We start from the raw sequence: 22,245 nt of genomic DNA on the forward strand, positions 1-22,245 counted from the left end.
AAAATTACATATGGAAAAAAAAACCAACAAACCTCTAGGAATATTTATAGAAAAAGGCCTCAGGCTCTGCAAGCTTTTATGGAAGGTTTGGTGAGGTTTTTGGGTTTGCTGTTTGGGTTTTTTAAGACCATGATTACAATATGTGTATGGTACAAAAATGTCAATAGCTTTTACATTCATATTCATTCATGACTTCTTTTAGATATATATTTCAAATTATCCCTTGATAAATCAGTTAATGTGTTTCCCTATTTGCACAGAAATGGCTTATATCCAGCTTCCTTTCAAGTACACGATTGTTGAGAGCAACAGCTTTGTACACAAGTTTCAAACTTACGATTTTACTACTTCTCATAAGGCCAGCATAAAAAATACCATAACTACTATAGAGAAGGGATTCTTACAAAGTCTTGCTTCAGCTAATGAGATTTACATTTTCCCAGTCATCTGCCATTTTTTTTGGCTATGAATGTGCTACTGAAAGGAAGGTTTTACATAAATATAATGTTCGGGTGGTTTATACTTGGTACAAAAAAAAATGAAGGAGAGAAAAGATAAAAAACAGTATTAGAAGTAATTTTTTTTTCAGGTGTAGCATATGTGGCTGTAGGTCAGCTATCAACAACTATTATACACTCACCCTCTAATTTGGCCTTTTGGGTTAAAATCAGTCTTTAATCTTCAGGAAATAAGTATCTGAAATTTGTCTGACTGGAGATTTCAGGGTGTTATTGGTCCATAATTTTGCTGGTTAGTTGCAGGGCAAGGTTTATTATCTATCTAATGGGCCCTCATAAAGTAGAAAACCTAGTAACCTCCTAAAGCTCATCAGATAAAAGGATTATAGACTGAAGCTCTATCCTTAATGAAGCTCAAGAGCACTGAAGCCTTACTTTCTATGATGAAAATTGTGCTTGGGCAGAGAACAAAGCCCTGCACTACACAGCCTCTGCTGTTTAGTGATGGACACATGGAGAGACCAGGCTGTCCAATGTGATCATGAAACAGCTGCTGTAGAAAAAAAAAAAAAGATGCTTGCAGATTTTGATCAATTTATAATTCCTCTGGCAACATCAGTTGAAGACACTGTTCTATTAAATATCACTGCTTTGAAACTGAATGCTGTCATATTTCTCCCAGAATTGTCATAATGTTGACATAAAAACAGCACCACAGTTTAAAATTTTCAGCATCAACTATTTTAAGGAATACAGTTTTACCGAGGTTTACAAATAAATTTTTAAGTTGTGCATAGTATAAGATGTGTCTGGAAATACTCTCTTTCCCCAGGCCATTCACTCTAAGAAACAAAGGAAGAGTCAAGATACAGGAAAATTCGCAAATGTAGTCAAATGTAGTCAAATTGAGCTGTCTGTGGCTGGACTTCTGAGTTATGTAGCTCCATTTTCCCAAGGGAGCATACAAAGTTGAAAAACACTATTGCGATATGAAATACTCATCTTTGACTAAAGCAGGTGAAAAATGAGGAGACAGTAGGTAAAGGGAAATAAAAAATCTCCTGATAACTAATTGAGCATCATCCTTATCCAGTTCTCCCTGTCTTCACTCTTCACATCTGTCCTGCCCAAATTGCTAAGGCAAAGCTGACTTTCAAGTTTTGATAAAATAAATCTGTTCCAGCAGCTCCTCAATGTCTTTCATGTGTTCTGTCCCACTAAAATCACCACAGTGAACCATACAATCACCCTATTCAGACAACATTGCCATAGCTCACTTAATTTAGGGACATATTGTGAAAATAGTAGTCAGGATCCTCTGTCTCCATTTCATCCAGCTGCCTGCTGCGTCATTGAGCCAAGTGACTGCAAGTGTATCCCTCAAGTGCCAGTCTTTCCATTATTCTCCAAGTGTCTTTCCATGGATTCTTAGTGCTTTTATATTATCAATTCAAAGTCTTAATTCTCCAAGTGATCCATGGCTCAGGGTTTTAGCTACTCACTACAGTGATAGTGCTTTCAGCAAAGCTTTTAGCTTTGTGATCAATGATACAATATGAGCTTTAGTCTGAAATTTTGGATTAGGCACAATAATAAAAAGTAACAACAATAAAGTGGACTTCTCCCTTAAGAGGATATGAAGCCTTATGGGATTTCCTAAGGAAATTAAGCTAACTCATATTGTAGAAGAAATAATTTTGGAAAAAGTGTGGAACCATAAAAATCAAGGGATTTGTATAAATTTTCAAGTATGTATTAGCACAGGAAGATTGTAACAAAATGCCAAAATTCACAGGAAAATAATTTAAATATAACATTTGTGACAAATATATTTAAAAGGGAAAGAGAAAAAAAGAAACTCACACTATTTTGAAGAAAAAATATTAGTACTATTGTGTTGGGTTATTGTAGATAAAACAAAACTCTTTGATGCATTTTGATGTATTGTTTTTAGATATCCTAATCATACACAAGAAAAACTTTATTTAAAGATGTTCAAGCACTTTCTATAGTTTAGCAAAGTGTCAATGAACAAAATATGTATGAGTAAATTAATAGCTTCATTCAAGTCTAGCTTCACAATTCTTAACAGCAATCAGTTATTTGTTGAAACATTTCATAGGAAATTAAGGGAAAGAAAAATATATTTCATTTTTTCAAATAGACTCGCAAAAAATGTAATTAATTACTTCTCACATATTTTCTTTCTACTTCAGCTATGTATACATGAGATAACTGAAAGAATGAATAAGAGAACTGCTAGTGCGTGCAACAAATGTTTCCCATTAAAATAATGAGGAAAAGGGTATGCCTCAAACCCTGAACCTTGAAGCATAAGAATCCCTGGGGTCATGACAAATTGTTTTTAGGTGGTCCCTCAAATGGCATTAAACACACAAAAGTTCAGATTTGAAAACAGTAACTATGTAAATTCATGCAGTTTGGGAGGCTAACTTATGTCAAGAATTCCACTCACAAGGAGTCAACTGAAAGAAGCCCTACAATATTTTAGAAGCAAAGGATCCTCCTTGGCAGTTTCTAGATGAGTGATGGGTGTCTCACTAGGAACATCAGTGATATGGAGTAGAGTAGAAATAACTGGATAGAGTATAATGATCACATAATTATACAGTTAAAAAATAATAATTTTTCCAGGCCACACTCATGAATGCTTTCTAAGCATTCCCCTTGATACAAAGGGCTGTCGTCTATGACCTTATGTTCAAAGTGTAGATCTCCAGCATTCCATTATTATGGAATCCATAGCTTCTCCTAGAGGTGGAAAACACCTTTCATGAGGAGTTTTCAAAGGGCTCCTAGGCACTTTTATATCAGTTAAACACACCATTTCTTTTAATTTTAATTCTCCAAGATAAGACAGGTATTTTTTAATTGTATTTGGTTAAAGCTATTAGTAGTCAAACATGGATATTAGAACTAGGTGACTCTTCATTATATTCTCCATACCGCTACCCTTCAAACAAAAATTCAGTGTTTTTCAAGCTTTAATAAACTGCATTTCACACCATTTTCTTGAGATACATGAGGAATAAATAAAGAATTATGAAGCATGATCATAAGGATGATCATAACCACAAATATAATCAAGTTCATGTTATACATGAACTTCTGTTTGAAAAGAAGACACAGTGAATTGAAGCACTGTTTCAAGGAAACAATTGCTTTCAGTTTTGTGTTTAATTCTTTTTTAAAACCTTTGGATTAGTTTCTTTATTTGATGGAAGATACTCAATGAGTGAAAAATTCCTCAATTCAGCATCCCAGAGGTATTCTTAGAAACTCTGATGACCTTAACTCTGATATGATTTAAATCAATGCAAGTCACAAACATAACACCTAGACCGAATAAAATCATACTAAGGAATAAGGCAATTAGGCTCCAGAGAATTCACTGAAATATGCAAAGATTGAATCTCTAGTGTAAGTTGTTTTTTTCCAATTTGTCGTAATGAGATAGACCAACCTGCTCCAATATTTGGTGTACCTTAATGTGAGAAATGACTGGCTTTACAGCAGGACCCAAGGAAAACAAGGAGCACAAAGTAGAAATTCTTTCACCAGAAAGACAATTTATAGAACAATAAAAAGTAGTTCTGCTGCTGTTGATTGGAATAGTTCAAGGAAACCAAAAAGCATCCTATCCAACTCCAGTCACAAAGAGCTTGTCTATTCAAACTGGAAACAAAATAATCAAATGCACTAGATTTATTTATTTTTAATAACTTTAAACTTTTCTGCCTTAAAAAACCCAAAATAAAAAAAAAACAAAATAAAAAAAACCCCACAAAATCTCTTACTTACCTTTAGTAAGAGAAGAAATTGTTCGTTAGGCAGAGGCATTACTTGCTAATTAAAACCATCATTAATTGCTTTCCAAAATCTATTTTTGCTGCTACAAAACCAGGAACACCTTTTCTCAGTTATTAATAGGCAATGTCAACTGGAAATCAAGGAAAGTCACATGTGTCAGTGGTACAGGTTGTACTAACAAAACACTTAAGCTCAAAAAAAACACATAAGGGAACAGTATAACTCATCATGTAACTCCATAGGCTGTAGGAATTAATTTTTTATTGGATTCTATGATGAGACCTATTCAAATAATTAACCTATGAGTATTTTCAAAGATTATGCCTCCTATCCCAGTCAAAATAATTTATTATCAATCAGTAGAGCAACAATCTCCTGCTAGCTTTTTTAGTTGTAACTTCACATACTTTGAAAGTGTGAAAAATGGATTTAAATTTATCATTGCTCATTAAACCTGCAAAAGGCTGTGTTAATTGGATGTTGCCCTAATTCACTTACATGTTTCCTGACAATAAAGACCATATGATTTAAGTTCAACTGATTCTAAAGTCATTATTTACTGACTTCACTGAAGTTCATAGCCTGAAGTTGAATCAAGTGGTAAGAACTATCCCTTAGAAAGGAAAAGGATCAAAGAAACACAATTAATCTAAATTAGGAGGGGAAGAAAAAAAAGTGTAAACACACACTAATGCCTTTAGTATTTAAAGCCTTAATTCAATATAATCAAAAATAAAAATCATGCAATATTTAGCAAATCTCACTGCTACCAAAAAAAAAAAATCACTCTGAAAGCTAAAATTCTTTTTAACAAATTGAACACACCATTTTGCAGTAGTGAAGCACATGCAAACTCAAGCCTTCCTAAAGCATCACAGTTTAACTCCACCACACTTAAGGGAACTAAAAGATTGATATTTTGATAACCACACTGAAAATGAGGGAGTTGTTGAAAGACTGACTCTATCATATGGCCTAACAATTAGTGACAAAAAGAAGATGCATATATAAATATATATATGTGACAAAATTTAAAGTAATTAGTAAATTACTTCTGAGCCATGGATAATGGGAGATATTACCAATAAAGTATTACCAAACAGTGTAGAATTATTTGGGGGACACAGCAGTGCAATATCAGGTTTAAAAAAAAAAAAAAAGAAGAAACATTAGGTGTGAAAATGATTGCTTAAAGCAAGCTTAAAACCTGAAGAAGAAATAATAATAGGGGGAAACATGTGCCATGCTTCTAGAAATTGTACTGAGATGATCTTAAAAACTGAATCTTCCTCTGCTGCACAAAGTTGTCAAAAATCACACCACAAAAATGACTCATGGTTTAAAGCTATGCTAGCTTCATAACTGCAGTTGACAAGATCCACTCTCTCTTTCTCTGCCCTTGGCAGGAAGGAAAACCTCAGAATTCACTTGAATATTTGTAGCAAACCATGGACTTCATGTTGGTCATCTCTTGAGCATCAGTAATGATGAAGACTTTGGATTATGTTATTGAGAAGGAATCATTCAATCACTGTTTTGTTTCACATTCAAAAATTTTTTTAATCTGTAATATTAGATGTACTATGTTTGAAATAAACAGTAAAATGGCCAGTAATCCTTTGACTACCTGAATTTCTGTGAGAGAAATACAAGCTTTCCTTTCCACTCACGTCCTCTGTCAAGAAGAATTTTTTTGTTGTTTTATAGAGTAAATCCAACACATGATTAATAAATTTGTAACTGCTCTATTTTGTATCTGGTCACTAAAACAAGAAATAAAAGACATCAGAGTAAGCACAAAGTAAGCACAAATTTGCATGACCCAACTCACTCTGGGTCACATGATGAAAGCAGCTGACTTTTGCTGTCTCCAGACCATAGTTCTTTTTCCTGTTTCAACACAGTCCTTTACAGACTTGTTTTTCACACTTAAAAGAATCTAAATGTGTGGACACATAGTGATTAAAACAGACCAGGAAATAACATCACAATTTAAGGGACACTAAATGAAAATAATGTGTTCTTAGAAAATACGTGTCATTTAGAAAGCGTTCTTTATGATACTTGCCACAGGCCTTTTTTTTACTAAAAGAAACAATTGTTCACACTCCCAATATAAAAGAGATGTTTGCACTGTTTTGTTCACACATGCACATCCAGCCCTTCTCCAGGAAAAGTGAGCTGGGGGAGGTGGGAGGCAGGGGCTGAGCAGGTGGAGCGGGAAGTTGGCTCAGAGCAGCGATGCCCCACCTATGCTGGACCCTCTCTTCCACTCACACTTTTCCTGTCACAACAGTCAGAACATTTGAGACAAAACATGCTTAGAGCTAGTCCCCTACAGTCTAATTACGTTACTGACAAATTATGTTCATTACAAAATAAACTATTGGTCTGAGATATTAGAAGTTCTACAAAGCAAACCAAACTATTTCTAATTCATTTTTTAAACAAAATAATTGGAAATATTAGTGAGATGTTCATTTTAGCAGCCCTGTGTTACAGAGATCATGCAAAACTCTTCTTAGATTAAGACACACAGGAATCTTGACCAGAACATCATAGAACAGGTGAAAAAGAGTGTGACCAATGAAAGAACAGCTTCCAGTGTGAGATGGATATTGAGAGATCATGCTGTACACGCTGCACTACAAAACAAGTCAATCAGAGGCAGCTGGGATATGATGAAAATGCATTGTAATTGTCTGTGGGTATGTGAGTGACAGATGGCTGAATTGAGTGGAGGGATAGAAATAGTGTATTCTATTCGGGGGAAAAGGGAATACAATAAAAGTAGAAGTGTAATTTTTTGCAGCTGCAAAGGCTTTTTGACAGCAATTTGGTTCCAATCACTTTCAAGTAACACATGACTAGGACAGTAAACATCATTAAAATAATTGACTAGTCATCAGGAACAATAAACTAATAGAATAATTTATTATTCACACCCATCTATTCCTAAAGTAGACACCTAAAATATGTAGCTAGAGACAGCACTCTGAATGCTAACGTGTCAGATGTGATACTGAAATCCATTCTTTAGTGTGTGGCTTAGACAAGGATTTTCAGACAAGAAATGGTACTGGAAAGAGCAGTGACTGGAATAACTTCAGTGGTATTTCTCAACCATTTGCCAGTGAGTTTCATCAACACATTGTTGCTAAAATGAACTTTAGAATTACTAAATTAAATCAAATATTAACTTGAGGTACTGCAAGCATATGAAAGAATGTAGACCTTTACAGGCAACCTGCGTGTAAAAAGGAAAATACCTGTAGAAAAAGACTTAAATCTAATATTTGTCCTTCCAAGGACATTTAATACATGGCTGCTGATCTCTCAGAGATCTCCTTAGTCCATTTTAAACAATTTAATAGAGTAATAATTTTATACAGGAACAAATCTGTATTCACAGGGCAGTGGCTGTGACTGAAGTACCACTGCAGCCCAGCAGCAGTACTTCTCCCTCATGTCACAGCAGCTTCTGCATACAGATGTGCACAGGATGATCTTTGGTAGCAGTCCATAAACCTGTCTAGCCCAAGGGACCCTTAAATCCAGGCTATTGCCTTTTTCTGTAGAATGAAAAAAGTGAAAGCCTGCTTGAGAAGAAAATGCTGCAGGATAGTGGCACGACTCTGAGGTTGACCACAGACCCCCTCACAGCCTTTACTAGCTTCTGCAGAGGCTTCTGCAGCACAGCTGCCCACCTCTGGTACTCAACAAAATCAGCAGCTACAGGCTGAGCAAATCCACTCTTGTGCTTTTCCCTTGCTGGATTTAAAACTTCATCTGACCAGATAATTGAGATTACCATAAAGAGATCAACTTAGCCCCAGCCCAATGAAGAAAATAAATTTGCATAATAATATCCACATGTATTTGAAAACAAAATCTGGCTAGATACAGTACTGACCAGCTATGTTGTAAGCCCTCAATAACAACAGTAAGATCAGCATGGCTTTTGGGGCCATTAAAGAATCATTAGCATGCATCAAAATGAACTTCAAGCATGCAGGGGTTCAAAACCTACAGTCTTCACTTACACTTTACACAGATCATTGCAAACACCAGTCATTCAATTCAAAGGACGGATGATTTAACAAAGGAAATTTAAATGTTTTTAGGGATCTCTGCCTTTTTTGACAATAAATTGTCAAAGGGTATTTTTTGGTGTGTGTGTTTTCTGGTTTTTGTTCGGTTTCTTTTGTGGAAGAAGAATAAAATGTTGTCAGTGTCACTTTTGCATTATCTTTTTTAAGCTTTAACTTTATTTAATTAATTACCTAAAGTGGAACTAAATTTTAAAAACATACAAGTAAAACCAAAGAACAAGTAAGGCATTATGCCTACTTTTTAAATCTATCTTGATTTCAAAATGCATACTTTGAGTACCTTGCTCTCCAATGGCTGCCCATATCCTGAATATAAAGTGGAAATTTAATTCCACATTTAAGTTATTAAATATACTTTTTATTAATCTAGAATCAGGTGGACATTGTGGAGCTTTACCACAGCAAAAGTTTTGTTTCCACTGTGAAAAACATTGTCTGCAGTTTTCTTTACAGAGGAACATCAACCTCCAGACATGAAATTCTCCTTATACATACAACTCAGAATAGGTAATGAATTTATTAAAATAAATTAAACACTATACTCATTCTGCCTTATTTATGTGTTTCTTCTACATGGGTCAATGAGTAATATTCCCAATACTGTGACACAAATACAAGAAAATTTTTGAATATTTGGAATGGATTTTATTTTAAATTATCAAGCAGTGATAATGAGTTAAACAGAAAGTAAAAACACAGCCTTAAATAATTTTATCCAGTTAGTTTCCAAATATACCAATGCTGGTTTCTATTTTTTTCACCTGAAATAAAAACCAACCCCAAACTAGAAAAATACTTTTTTGTGTCAGTTTGTACTTAGGAAGCATGAATAGAGGTCTGAAATAATTGTAACCTTTTTTTTATATTATTAACGAGTGATTGAAGAGTAAAACAGACTTTTCTAGCCATTACGGTGGTCACTGTTTCCATAGTAGTAAAATTTTTTTATATTACTTCTGTATGTATAAATAAATATGCAGAACAGTTTTTTAGGGGTGCTAAAGTGAGTGAATATTAACTAATAATTCTGAAAGGTATACTATGAATTATTTAGTGATTGTTCAAAGTTTCACTATTACTTTTAATACAAAGGCTAAATCAAATCACTTTAAGCATACTCCTCTGATTAAAAGCCAGTATCACCATGAAATTAGTCTTTGTCATGAAAGTAAATCAGGTCAGTTATTCTTACATTCTCATGCCTTATTACTAATTTGAAGTCTTCAGTGTTTTAGAGATTTTGCTAAAGTACTTTTAGTAAATGTCAGTTAATGGGATTATAAAGAGAATTTGAGAAAATAATAATTATACTTAAGAAAAAAAATAATCAAAGACTAATTTATTAAGATTTGAAAGCTTTGCCTGTTTGTAAATTCAAAACACAGAAAACTACAAAGGAAAAACATGTTCTGTTTCTTCTCTTGTTAAATTCATCTTAGATCACTAAGCAACCAATACCTAAATCGTAATTAAAATATCAATTGGATTGGAAAAAAAGAGTATGGACTATGGGACAGGTATTGCTATAATCATCAGCAAAGTTTACTATTTAAGAAATCTGTGGCTGTGGACACAAAATAAATATAGAATTCAATATAAGACAAATTTTATCTGAACAATAAATCCAGGTTAGGGGCTGTCCTGGGGTGACTCTACCTTTAAGATAGCTTCGGGAGTTGGGGGAAGTTGAAGCTGCCAGAGGCTGATAGGAGTTTTTTCTCTTGACCAATTACTAGCCATTTCTGAGAACTGACAGTAATTCTGACCATTGAAAAGTGAGATCAACTTGTGAATACCTACCTTAAGACTCAAGACCAGGAATTTCTCTCTCTTTTTTGTTTCCGGCTTCTGACAAGGTAACAGGCTCTGTCTCGGCCTCCTCCCCACTCCCGCTCCAGGCCGGACAAGGCCGCAGAGGGTGGAGGGGGAGAAATGGAGCCGGCCGGCCTGGCTTGGTTTGCAGTTTCTGCTGCTGAACTGACACCATGAACATCTGCAGCATTCCAAGATTTTAATTATTTTACTACCTGGATGAGACTTACAGATTACTCCTTTTTCCCAGAGAGAGGGGAAGAAAAAGAGAGTGGGATAATCAACATGAAGAAGATACCATAAAACCATCAAAGACAGTGAAGAAAAGAATTAAGTTTTAGATGGGGAAGAGAGAATAAGGAGATGCTTTAATAAGCTGAAATATTTTTCTGTTAAAGCTATGGAGATGGACAATAGTGTTCTGGAAAAAACTCCTTTAATTCATGACAGAGTATATTGGGAGGGATGGAGTGTTCAAAGTGTGGATTTTGAGCAAAAGGTGAAGTAGTTGTGATACAGTGAGGTGCTGGAACAGAGGGGAAGGAATAATAGTTGAAAATTTGGGGCCGTAAAGAGGCAAAGAGAAAACTTCTGTTTCCAGAAAGGCTTACAGAGACAGATGAAGAGAACTTTTGCGTTTGAATAACTCATCCTTAAAAATGACATCCCTAGACTCATTGACCCATAACACGCCTCAGAGTGATGTGAAATAGGAGGAGTGAACTGATGGCAGATTTTTTCTGGGCAGCTGGCATCAGAGAAATAGAAAGCTATAACAGAAATAGTTTTCTTGTGAGAAACTCCATAGATTAGCAGAAGAAGACCTCTGTTTTTATGCAAAAACTGATGAAAAGACTCTAGCAGGAATTGGGACTGTTTAAAACACCAAAGTTCCAAAGTTTTTTGTCTCTATGTTGTCATGTAAACAAGGGAATGGTTGGGTAGTGGGGGAGAAAAGGGTTTTCTGGAGGTTTTATTCTGTTTTTCTTATTTATGTAGTTTTGTTAATAAATTTTCTTTATTCCTTTTAAGTTTTAAACCTGTTTTGCTCTTATTCTAATCCATAACTCATAGCAAGAAATAAGTAAGTTTTCTAGTGATTTTTTAGTTACTGCTTTAAAACCATGGCAGGGGCCAACATCACAGATTGATATTCCTGAGACATACTATCTTTATTTCACAATCAGTATAGACAAAAGAAAGATACATGACTAATTAAGTGGATGTTCTCAAATCCTCTCCTGTATAGAAAATATAATTTAATTAAAGCATTCCTATGAGTGCAAGATACATTCTTTGCTAGATTATTGTGCCTTTAGATACTTGTTTGATATTATATCTGAGCATCACAGGCATTTTCCTAATCTTCATAAGCCTCAGAATCCCTGTGAAACACAAGACAATTAGGGCTCAAGTCATTTACCAAACATTGGCATGAAATGCCACCTGAAATGCATCCAGGTACCTTAGACAGCCCCCCCTACAAGTTCCTGAAGTGAACAGCTCTGCTACAGGTCCTATGCCACATTTACCAGCTGCGTCTAGACATCCTGGAAGATCTCAGATGACACCTGTGAGCTGACAAGAAAAAAACAACATATTACTGCATTCAAGAAGCATGATGCCTTCCTGCACTGTTAACATATCGGGTGTAAATGCTGCCAACACTCTGCTCAGCACATTTGAGGGGATTCTCTGCTCCTCAGAAGACCAAGTCTCAGAGAATAAGCATGTATAATAATTCATAAAATTTCTCGTTAAAATTTTAGATCATATTCATACAATAAATATGAGCCTGTCCTCAGCTGCTGTCATGACTTTTTTACAGACATGACACACAGGGTGTCCAGTGACACGGAAGAATACACTCAAGGAAGGTGAACCTCACAGCAGAGACTGAGGAACAGTGGGTGGTCTCCTCAGACTCCTCTTTTGTCAAAAAGCATATGAGCCACCTACTAACTGAACAGGCTACCAGATGATGTATCAGCAATCTTAGGAAGAAATGAGCATGAACACTCAGAGAAAGTCTTGCTGCTCTTTGTCCTAAGCAGACACCAATTCAAATACCAAAGTTGTGTCCATTAATTCCAGATTTTCAGGTACCACATTAAACCAGACTTCATGTAATAATGTCAAAGAGTTATTCATAACTTGTTTTCTAAAAAAAACCAGTATCAAACACACACAATGGGCTACTTCTGTGACAAAAGTTTTCTGTCTTCATTGGCACTTGGTGAAACACACTCAGAGTGTAGCAGCTTACGCTTGCACATTAAGACTAACAGATGAAAAGGGCTTTGATCTCCTCATTAAATTCTAGTTCTGAGGTAATACAAGATAGGTGAGAGCAAACAGTGAACTTCATATTACATCTGCTTAACATGTAGACATTCTATGTTTTGAATTAGAGTTCTCTCTTCCTGCAGAAAAGAACCATGATGTCTCAGCAGGAATTCCAGTTGGTCGTCCCAAGGTTATCTGTTGTATGAATGTCCAAAGTGAACCCTAAGCCTAACTAATTATGAAAACTCATTTTTCATTGAATTTACAAGGCAAGACCACAGACAAAATAAATAGGTATTTGGTACATTCAGTGTATGCATCAAAGCCCTGACACTTCAAATGCCTTGTTTTCATTGTTTGTAATTCACTAGCACCACAAGATCCTACAGTGAGCATTACAGTTGGGTCTGCATCATTTTGTAATAGTGACTTTCAAAGTGCCACTGCCCTGACATTTTGCTAATTTAATTCTAAGTTTTCTTGTCTTCTGTGTGAGCCCACACAAGTCAGTTTCTTGTGTGCAATCAGAGACTGGCAGTGCACATACTTCGGAAAATCTAGCAATGTAACCCTAATATATGAGAATGAGTCTTCCAACCAAACCTGAAATGGCTTTTGGAGGAGTTTACCACAGACAATGTTCCACCTGAATGGTGGATTTAGCTGCCTTTAAAAACCAGTGGAGACAGAGGCTATTGATGAGAACACAGGACAACAACTGCACAGGAGAGTAACCCCTAAAAAAAGCAGAAAGAAGGTCAAATCAAAAAGGAAGCAAAGGCAAGACAAGGTAAAAAATCAGACCATTGGAGATCAGCAAACGGAGCCAAATGGCCTGACTTTTACATATCTAGGTCACACCACTTCTGAGTCAATGAACAGATAAACCAATTATAGGTTTTTTCAGAATTTCGAATCATTAATTAAGGGATCCAAAATATAAAGCCATTTTCCTCAAGTAGAAATGTCACGTAAGAAGTGCCTTTCTTCACAATTAGGTCACTAAAATATATTGTGGCTCAAGACCCTGACGTTCTTTAACCTAGTAAGTTAGAAGGGGAACACCTTTCAGACAAAAGTATTCAGCTTCAGATATATTGCTTCTATTTAAAACAAATTGAATTTTATTCTGCAAACGAAACAGTTTTTCACCATTGCTACCTGAATTCTCCTGTCTCATGATTTATCGCCTACTGCCTTTGTTGCTAAAACACAAATGACCATCATCTCTGCATCAATAAGTCTAAGACCCATAGTTCTTCAGCCCTTAGAAATGACAGTTTTATCAATCACTATTTTGCTCACTAATATATATCCTTTATTCACTACTTTTTCAAAACAAATACTGTAGGTCTCAATAGTTCTTGCAAAGACTTTTTAGTTTATCTTTCATTGGTTGTTTCTAGTATGATTAGTTTTGTGTGGATAAGGATTAAACAGCAAACACATTTGTCCAAATATCTTTACAGAACCAATCATCTCTCTCAAAGCACACAGCAGCTTACATTATTTATATGTTAGTGGTCAGGGTCATGCTGCCAACACATTCTTAAGTTCTTGCTCTCTGGAAGGAAAAAAAATGGAGCATTAAATAATTCAGATATTATTGAAGAGAAATTGGAAGACTTGTTGGGTAAATATCAAAGTAATCTAAGGTTGGTATGTGTAGAAGACATACTGTGCAGTGACATGAGCAGAGTTATTATTTTGGGAACACTTCTGCTTGCACTGCAAAGTTTAATAGACCACTGACTGTGAAATGAGATGTCTTCCACTTACTTTTTTTTTTCCTTGCATCTCTTTGTAATTCTGAACCCTCCTCTTTTGAATAAAATTTCTTAATTATTATTTGGTTTTACTAGCCTCCCAAGTGCAATTAAACAAAATTAATACAAATTCAAAGATAGATAAGCATTCAAATGATGTGCAAAAACAATGGACAAGTTTGATGAGAACAAATTGCTCGAGAGCTCTGTACTTAACAGGCAGTGCATGCTTACTTGAAAAACAGCATGGTATAGTCCAAAAGACACTATTGCAAGTCTGAAAAAAGACCATGAGGGAAGACAGTAAGACTGCAATATAAAATCTTTTGTTCTCATAAAAGATTATTCTTGATGTTCTTTAATGACATCTTTATTAACTGCATATTTAAATTTTCTTGGGGGAGGTATGGGGGAAACTAAGAAAAGAAAGCAAGTAATTGTTTTATTATTTTAATCTCAGCATTATGCTGAGCCTGACCTCAAGATGAGACACTCTCCTTTCCTCTTCTATGGCATGTCACTTGGAGTGTTCATGTGTTACTTTGTCTTCACCACAACCTTAATTGCAGCATCTTTGATTTCACCAGTGCAAATAAAGGCACAGTTCAGGATATGAGACTTAACAATTTTACTTTCCAGTTGAGTATGATAGAACAGACTGTGAAAGAAACAGCCTTAAAGACAATCTAGTTCCAATCCCTTTGCCGTGGACAGGGACACCTGCCAGTAGATCAGATTGTTCAAAGCCCCATCCAACATGATCTTGAGCACTTTTAAGGATGCAGCATCCATAACTGATGATTTCAGTGCCTCACCACCCTCAGAGTAAAGAATTTCTTCCTATTATCTAGCTTAAACCTACTCTCTTTCAGTTTGTTACCGTTTCCCCTTATCCTGTCACTACAAGCCCTTGTCAGAAGTTACCTCCAGCTCCCTGACAGGCCCTCTTTAGGTACTGGAAGGCTGCTCTAAGATCTCCCTGCAACCTGCTCTTCTCCAGGCTGAGCAACCCCAACTCTCCCAGCCTGTCCTAATACAGGAGTTGCTCCAGACCCCTCGTTATCTTTTCGGACATCTTCCAGAGCCAGTCAAGCAGCCCCATCTCTTTCATGTGCTTTCTCATATCCTCATGTTCTGCTTCCCTGGATGATCTGATCCCCAGTTTCAAGACCAAAGGCACTTTGGGGGCCAATTTAGCTATTGGCTCAGGCCTATACAAGGCCTAATGTTTAGATTCTCCTCTATTCAGCAATATTCACAAGCCAAAGGAAATCATGTCATTTTCTCATTGTACAGAAGAGTTTAGGTACTATTAATAAGAGGCACAAAACAGAATGATGAATGACTTCCTGCTTAAGTATCCACCAGAATAGATGAAATTCAGAGCCCTTAAAAAACCAACCAAAAATCAAAAAAAGAAACCAACCCTCAAAATCAAAACACATACATTTATTTGCAGGATAACTTTTTCCTCTCCAGATACATCTCAGGAATGACACCCAAAAACTCTATATTGTGTCTACATTAAGTAAATAACAGTATTTTTGTTAAAAAATGGAGGAACAGTGAAAAATCCTATCCTTGTCATACGTTTATTCTCTATACACATGCACAGAATTTTTTCTGAAGTTGGTGGGATACCAAGATTCAAACTCCTATTTTTCTGGATTTAAACCAAAAATTACTCTAAAGTTTGGATTAAAGGGGAACCTGGAATCAAACACTTCTTGGTTCTTCTGTTGAAGGTGTTGCCTATGCAAACATACCACAGGTATTAAACAGCCCTGCACAGCAGGCCCAAGAAATAAAAAAAATAAAAAAGGCTGGACTGCCTTCCCTTTTGAGGCAGTCCAGCTTCTCAGCTTTCCAGGCTGTAACTCCACAGATTACCACAAGAGAACCTTCTATGTGTAAAGCAGAATAACAACCTCTCATATCCCCTGAAAGTTTCCTCAAGACACTAACAGAAAGGCCAGCTGGTGATGTTAAAGTCTGTGAGTTCAATAAACTGTACACTTCAGGAAATTACTTCACTAAAATGGATGGTTTTCTGCTCCTAATGCTGACCATATCAAAAAGGAAAATGTTAGTAGTCCTGTCTCATCAGTTTTGTAATAAAATTGCTTGCTTTGGTAACCTTTAGCCTTACAAAAAGCTTCAAAAATATCTCTCCTGTTTTCTCTTCAATAATAAATCTGACAATAATAAATGGGCCCTGTTTGCTGACCAGAGTCTTTTAAATCACAGTCCTAAATAAAACAAAAGGTTGGACTAAGGAAATAAGATTCACAGAATGAAGAGAGTCTCATTTTAAAATTAAATAACCATAGCTAGAATTCCTTTTCTTAATGTAGCAGAAGTCTCTAGCACACAATGGGAGACTAAAATAATCATGAATACTTACCCCATTTTTCAGAAAGCCTTAATAACTCCGTTGTTTGCAGTAGTTCTTTGAAAATTATGCAGCATAAAAGAGAATAATAATGAACCTTTTACTCCATATTTATTTCTAGCCTTCAGGTATAGATGTTTGGTCCTGTATTCAGGTGACAGGTTTATAAAGCAATGCTAACGCCTGGTCTCACACTTCTAAGAATATGACCCTGAACTTTTCCACTATATAAAACAAATATAAAACTTTAAAAAACATTCCCCCTCCTCTGCTATATCCCTCTTTTTCCTGTGAGAAAAGGCAAAGGCTTCACGTATTTGAGGATTTTATGTGTGAACACAGATGTTCACAAATCAGGTTTCACTTGTACCACCTATGAATTTCAGCATCCTTACCATCAGTAGGTAGTGTCAGCCAGCCTAACCCTGGGACCTTTACCCTCTTCTCTTTGTCCTCTCTGCTCCCACACTACTGATTGACTACTTTCCTCTTCAAAAGCATTAATGAGCACATTACTGGGGAGATTTTTGCCACCTTACATTCTGCCCAGAACTTATTCCCAAATAAGCTCTCTGTCAGCTTTAGAACTAGCAACAATTAGAATTCTCACTATTAATTCTCCAAAACTTTCAATCTATTTTATCAGTATAAAACTTATCATCTTTTCAAAGACAATGAAAAACCATTTTAAAATTCCTTAATAATGCACCACAGAATGCAAAGAAGATCCACATATTCCCTCTGCATGGTAAAGAGGTTTTGGCATTTCCACAAGACAAACCAAATAAATGCTTTTATAAAATTAATCAGTATTTAACATGATGTAAAAACATGTTGATAAATCTGTACTCTAAAAGAGTAGAGTTATTCAAGAGTAAAATTCGTAACTCTAATTTTACACCAAGAAGCAAATCAGTTCTGTTTAAACCTACAAAAAAGTAGAAGAAACGTTAAGGCTGCATTCTTATTTAGTACAGCTATCCTTATGCTCTATAGGAATTTCCAATAGTACTGCACATAGTTAAGTTTGTAACAACCACTCATAAATTATGAAGTATTTCATATCAAAACTATATGCATTAGAAGTCTAATGTCCTTTCTCTTCCCTGGTTGCATGGAAGCATAATGATGCTTTCATTGCATCACCATTTCCTAGATTTATTTTTCTTTTTAATAAGGAACATGTCACTTTCTCTGTAGTGGAGATATTGGAACAAAGAGAAAGAACAGTTCTGCTAAACCTAACCCAAACGAGGTAATGTAAGAACCCCTGTGACTATGGAAAGACCATTCTGGGAATAAAACAAGGATCACAATTTTGGTAATTTGCTAAAATTAATAAGATCACAGGAAAGTATCCATTTACAGTCTGATAAAGTAGGGGATGAAATGCAGATTTTTTCTGGAATGCTTCTTAGAGTCTGGCTGAAAAAGAAAGTAATAGCTCAGGAAAGTAGCCCACATTCCAGATACAGGGTGAACACTCTACTATAAATGTTAATGAATCAAACATAAATCTGTGAGAAATTGCTACATAGTTTAGGATTTTATCTGAGCAGTAACTGTCATTTTAACATATGTTTTTTGAAAACTGATTTAAAAAAGAAAAATAAAACCAGCTTGCATGTCCTCTAAAACGAAAAGAAAAGCTATAAATAGCTTCCTTTTGTTTGTGATTATTACTGCTCTGCTGTTTAAAAAGTGAAATGAAGTCTTTCATCAAGTCACTTGTTTCATATACATCCACAGATGCAAAGGATCGTTAGGCACCCCCAAAGGATGAGGAGGAAGTCTAGATCATGTTAGAAAGATCAAATATGTCACAAGATTGTGACACATTTGTTATTCCCTTGATATTTTTTGCTGCATAATGACTAATCTGAGAGTTTGCACATTAATGTTTTCATTTCACATCCATGAATGCAACCAACCTGTATCATCAATTGCACACCAGTTGTTCTGGATAGATGCCAAGAAGAGGCCACAAAAAGACATGAATTACTTTTAGCTCTGATTTGCACTTAAGCCATCTAACAGTGATGCCTTGCACTTCATAGATTATAACATCTTTAATTTACTCATTCAGTTACAGTAACTCATTTAGTAACATTAAGCACTATGCCGGAGAATTAATGTGTTAATATTTCATGAAAACATGTGGTTAATTAGCAATTTATTGCTTTAGGGTTGGGGTTTTTTGGTTTCATCTCTGTGTGCAGGCTGTGAGCAGTGGTTCCTGGGAACCACACTCACTGCCACTTAGCATGGGCAGAGCAATACTGGATACTGTGATGGTTTTGTTGTCTGCATAAGGCAGCTAGACCAAGTGGTGATGTGACTGTCTTCTAATCATATGTACCAATATACATGGATTACAACATTTAAGCATGATAAAGCTAATCATTATATCATGATTAAGCATGAGATGAGCTAAATAAAGCTGCCACTCTTACATACAACTGACTATGTTTGCATTCACTAAACTGCTCCCTGGTGCTTACATGTCATAGGATAAGCCTAGAGAGCCCCAAACTGTGGCTACAGAAGTCACCTGCCACACCCATCCTAGCAGTAATTACTGGCTGTGCATGGGAAGAAAAGAAAGATGCTGGGAAGAAACAGAAACCTTTTCCTTAGCTGTGCAAACACAGCTCAATCACTTTGTAAAATACTAAGTGAGCAGAGAAACTTCAGCAGAGACCAGCTATGTGCTGCAGTGAGGTCCATAAACCAGGAACACCCAAGAGTGTTCTAAGACGCTGTTACCATGCAGCATCACAGACTGCTGAAATCACTTAAGGATTTGCTGCCTCTCTAAAACAAATAGTTGACTTAGTAGTCCTCTGATTTTTCTTTGCAATTTGCTTTCACTTGCTTGTTCAGGCACTGTGAAAATATGAGCTCTCCATTAAAGCCATCATAAACATTTTTAGCCTGGCCCCATTAATGAACTCTGCATTCATGTAAAGGATTATTAGGTGATAGTGGTTTATCAGGAAGAATAAAAAAGTGATTGCTTTAATGGTTCTACAATCCAGCACAAAGAAATGCTGGCGAAGTTTTTCTCCAAAGTCAGACACTTTAAAAACCCAAAACTATAACAAAGGGCATTTCTGTGTTTATGCATGTGTGTGTTTTTGTATGCAAGGGTAGTAGTAGGAAATACTCTTGAGCACTGAAATATACATATCTAGCGTGCATAAATTAATGTTATAGAGCTTTTGTGTACATGCCAGGAATGGTGCAAGCAGGAAAAATGACATTAATATGTTTTATTTGATTAGTATTGGCATAAAAACCTCACATTACCATTTGTTTCCTTTATGAAACCCAAGACTTAAGTGGAAATCTAACATAATATATTTGTACTCAAGGAAAGTAAACGTGCAAGTTAGCACTAAAATAACAGTTACAATAAAAATTATAAGAAAATACCTTTTACTTTGAAATATTATCTGCAATAAGAATATTTTTAGGGCAAATATGCAAAAAAAAAACCCCAAAAACATGTTTTCTGATTAAAACCATGATTTTAACCTCATCTGTTTATGCAAGATGTCAAAAAATTATTGTACTTGAAAGAGGAATATAATTATTATATTATTATTATTCCATTACTTTTTTCCTCCTCTGTGTAACATTATGACATTTAGGTACACATTAGATGATTTTAAGCACAACTATTATTTCATCCACAATTTTTATTTAATGCCATACAGAACACAAAATGCAACATTTCCTCCAAATATCTTCTGAAAAACGACTGTAATATCACATTAATATTCACAGCTCTGACATTCAGTATTCAATCGTTTATATCCCTTCTTCCTTTTCAAAAGCAAGACACAGTCTCTTGCTATCTTGCTATAACACCTTGGGCCCACAATAACCTCCCTTCACTCACATGCCACCACTTCACATGACTACTGCAGTTTGCTCACTGGCGCTTCTCTGCTATACACTGGGCATCCTGTCCACCTGGCTACTCACCTTTCCAAAGGCTGCAAAACCTCACCCACCAGACTAAGAAAAACCTGGCATTTGCAGGTTTTTACAATTTTTTACATTTTTTACACTACATTTGCAGTTCTTCAGATAATTCAGTTTGTCTTGCATGCAGCGTTTTTTGCATGCAAGTTAAGCCTTATCAAGAGAGCTCAAGAAGTTCAGTGGAAAATTCCTTCTCTTTTTGACATATGAAAGAATAAATAGAAATGCTTAATGCTTTTTAAAAAGTGTAGTCTCTATACTAAAACCCAGCAAGATTTTAGCCACCTATTTTATACCTTTATGTTGTTGTTAATGAGATTTAGCACAGAGAAAAAAAAGAGACGCTCATATTTTTAGCCAATTAGCATCTGACAGATAACACAGTAGGAATTCAGTTTGTGGCCCTAAATTGTAGCAAAGAAAGTGCTTTGACATCAACATCCCTGAAATAAGCCTCAAGGCAAAGTTAATTTTTAAGCATAGTTGAATCAGATGCTAATATATAACACAGTTCATGCCAGACATTGTATTTATTATTTTAGTCAAGCTACTGTCCTGACAAAAAGCCTGATTAGTAAACAAGGTTTGTGGTTTAGACAGTCTAATTTTAAAAAGTGTACTTCTTGTTAGACAGCGTATTTTAAATTCCTTTCAGTTCTGCTGGCTAACACATACAGGACCCAGTATCAACAAATCCTTTCTACAGGGTAGACAATTCATTTTTCCCAGAAAAATGGAGAAATTACAAGAAACAGAGTACAGACCTATATTATTCATCTAAATAAGGCTCACTAAACCTAATGACATATCAGATGCTTTTATACACAGAAATATTCTAAAATAATAGATAAAATAATCTCAGCTGAGGTGAAGGCAGGGAGGAGGAGGGAAAGAGGAGGAAAAAATCCCAAAACTTCAAGCATTCCCATTTCAAGAGAACAATTCATTTAGAGGATACTATAAACACTCCAAAATTCATTACACACAGGCTATATACGCTAACAAAAAATCACCGTTTAAAATTATACAAAATATCTGGCTCCAATACAAGCTCTGATTTATAATTAGATCTCAGTGATAGTAAAACTATTTTCTCTGGGATCAGAAGCAGTGTTTTCATTAGAAATTCATTACTTTCTCTTTTCTGTTTTAAAAATGGTCCAATGAAATCTGTATAGAGTTTGCATGGCCAAGCTTTGGTAACAGAGGGGTTACAGGGCTTCCTTCTGTGAGAAGCTGCCAGAAGATTCCTCCATGTCCAGGAGAGCCAGTCTCTGGCAGCTCCAAAGACAGACGTGTTACTGACCAAGGCTGGGCAATTAGAAATGGTGATAAGGCCTCTGTGATAACAGACTCACCTTCTCCTGGGCTGCTGGCGGATTTCTGCCTCCCCACGCTCCTGCAGGGGCTGCAGGGACCCAGCTGCTTCACCATGATCTTCACCACAGGCTGCAGAGGAATCTCAGCTCTGGTGCCTGAAGCACCTCCCACCCCTCCTTCTCCACCAACTTTCCTATCTGTAGAGTTTTTCCTCTCACATTTTGTCACCCCACTCCTCTCTAGCTGCAATTATCTGTGCAATGACTTTTCTTTTCCTT

General features: G+C 35.8%; 1 long non-coding RNA gene across 11 annotated transcripts in view; it reads right to left on the reverse strand.

Moving 5' to 3' along the window:
* Positions 1-22,245, reverse strand: part of LOC111927909 (uncharacterized) — a 351,859-nt gene that overhangs the window by 33,580 nt on the left and 296,034 nt on the right. For 2 of the 11 annotated variants that reach the window (XR_015287183.1, XR_015287188.1), the window contains 3 exons: positions 14,005-14,063; positions 13,103-13,236; positions 11,679-11,791 (listed from right to left, as the gene is read on the reverse strand). The exons of 1 other annotated variant lie outside the window; for it this stretch is intronic. This is a non-coding gene — a long non-coding RNA (uncharacterized LOC111927909). Of the gene's footprint in view, positions 1-4,280; positions 4,420-5,916; positions 6,053-6,120; positions 6,229-10,201; positions 11,792-13,102; positions 13,237-14,004; positions 14,064-22,245 lie in introns of those variants that run through there. 8 more of the 11 variants (XR_015287190.1, XR_015287189.1, XR_015287178.1 and 5 more) reach the window with 7 other exon arrangements.

This window comes from Cyanistes caeruleus, chromosome 5 (assembly GCF_971803275.1).
Source record: "Cyanistes caeruleus chromosome 5, bCyaCae1.hap1.1, whole genome shotgun sequence".
Classification (NCBI taxonomy): domain Eukaryota; kingdom Metazoa; phylum Chordata; class Aves; order Passeriformes; family Paridae; genus Cyanistes; species Cyanistes caeruleus.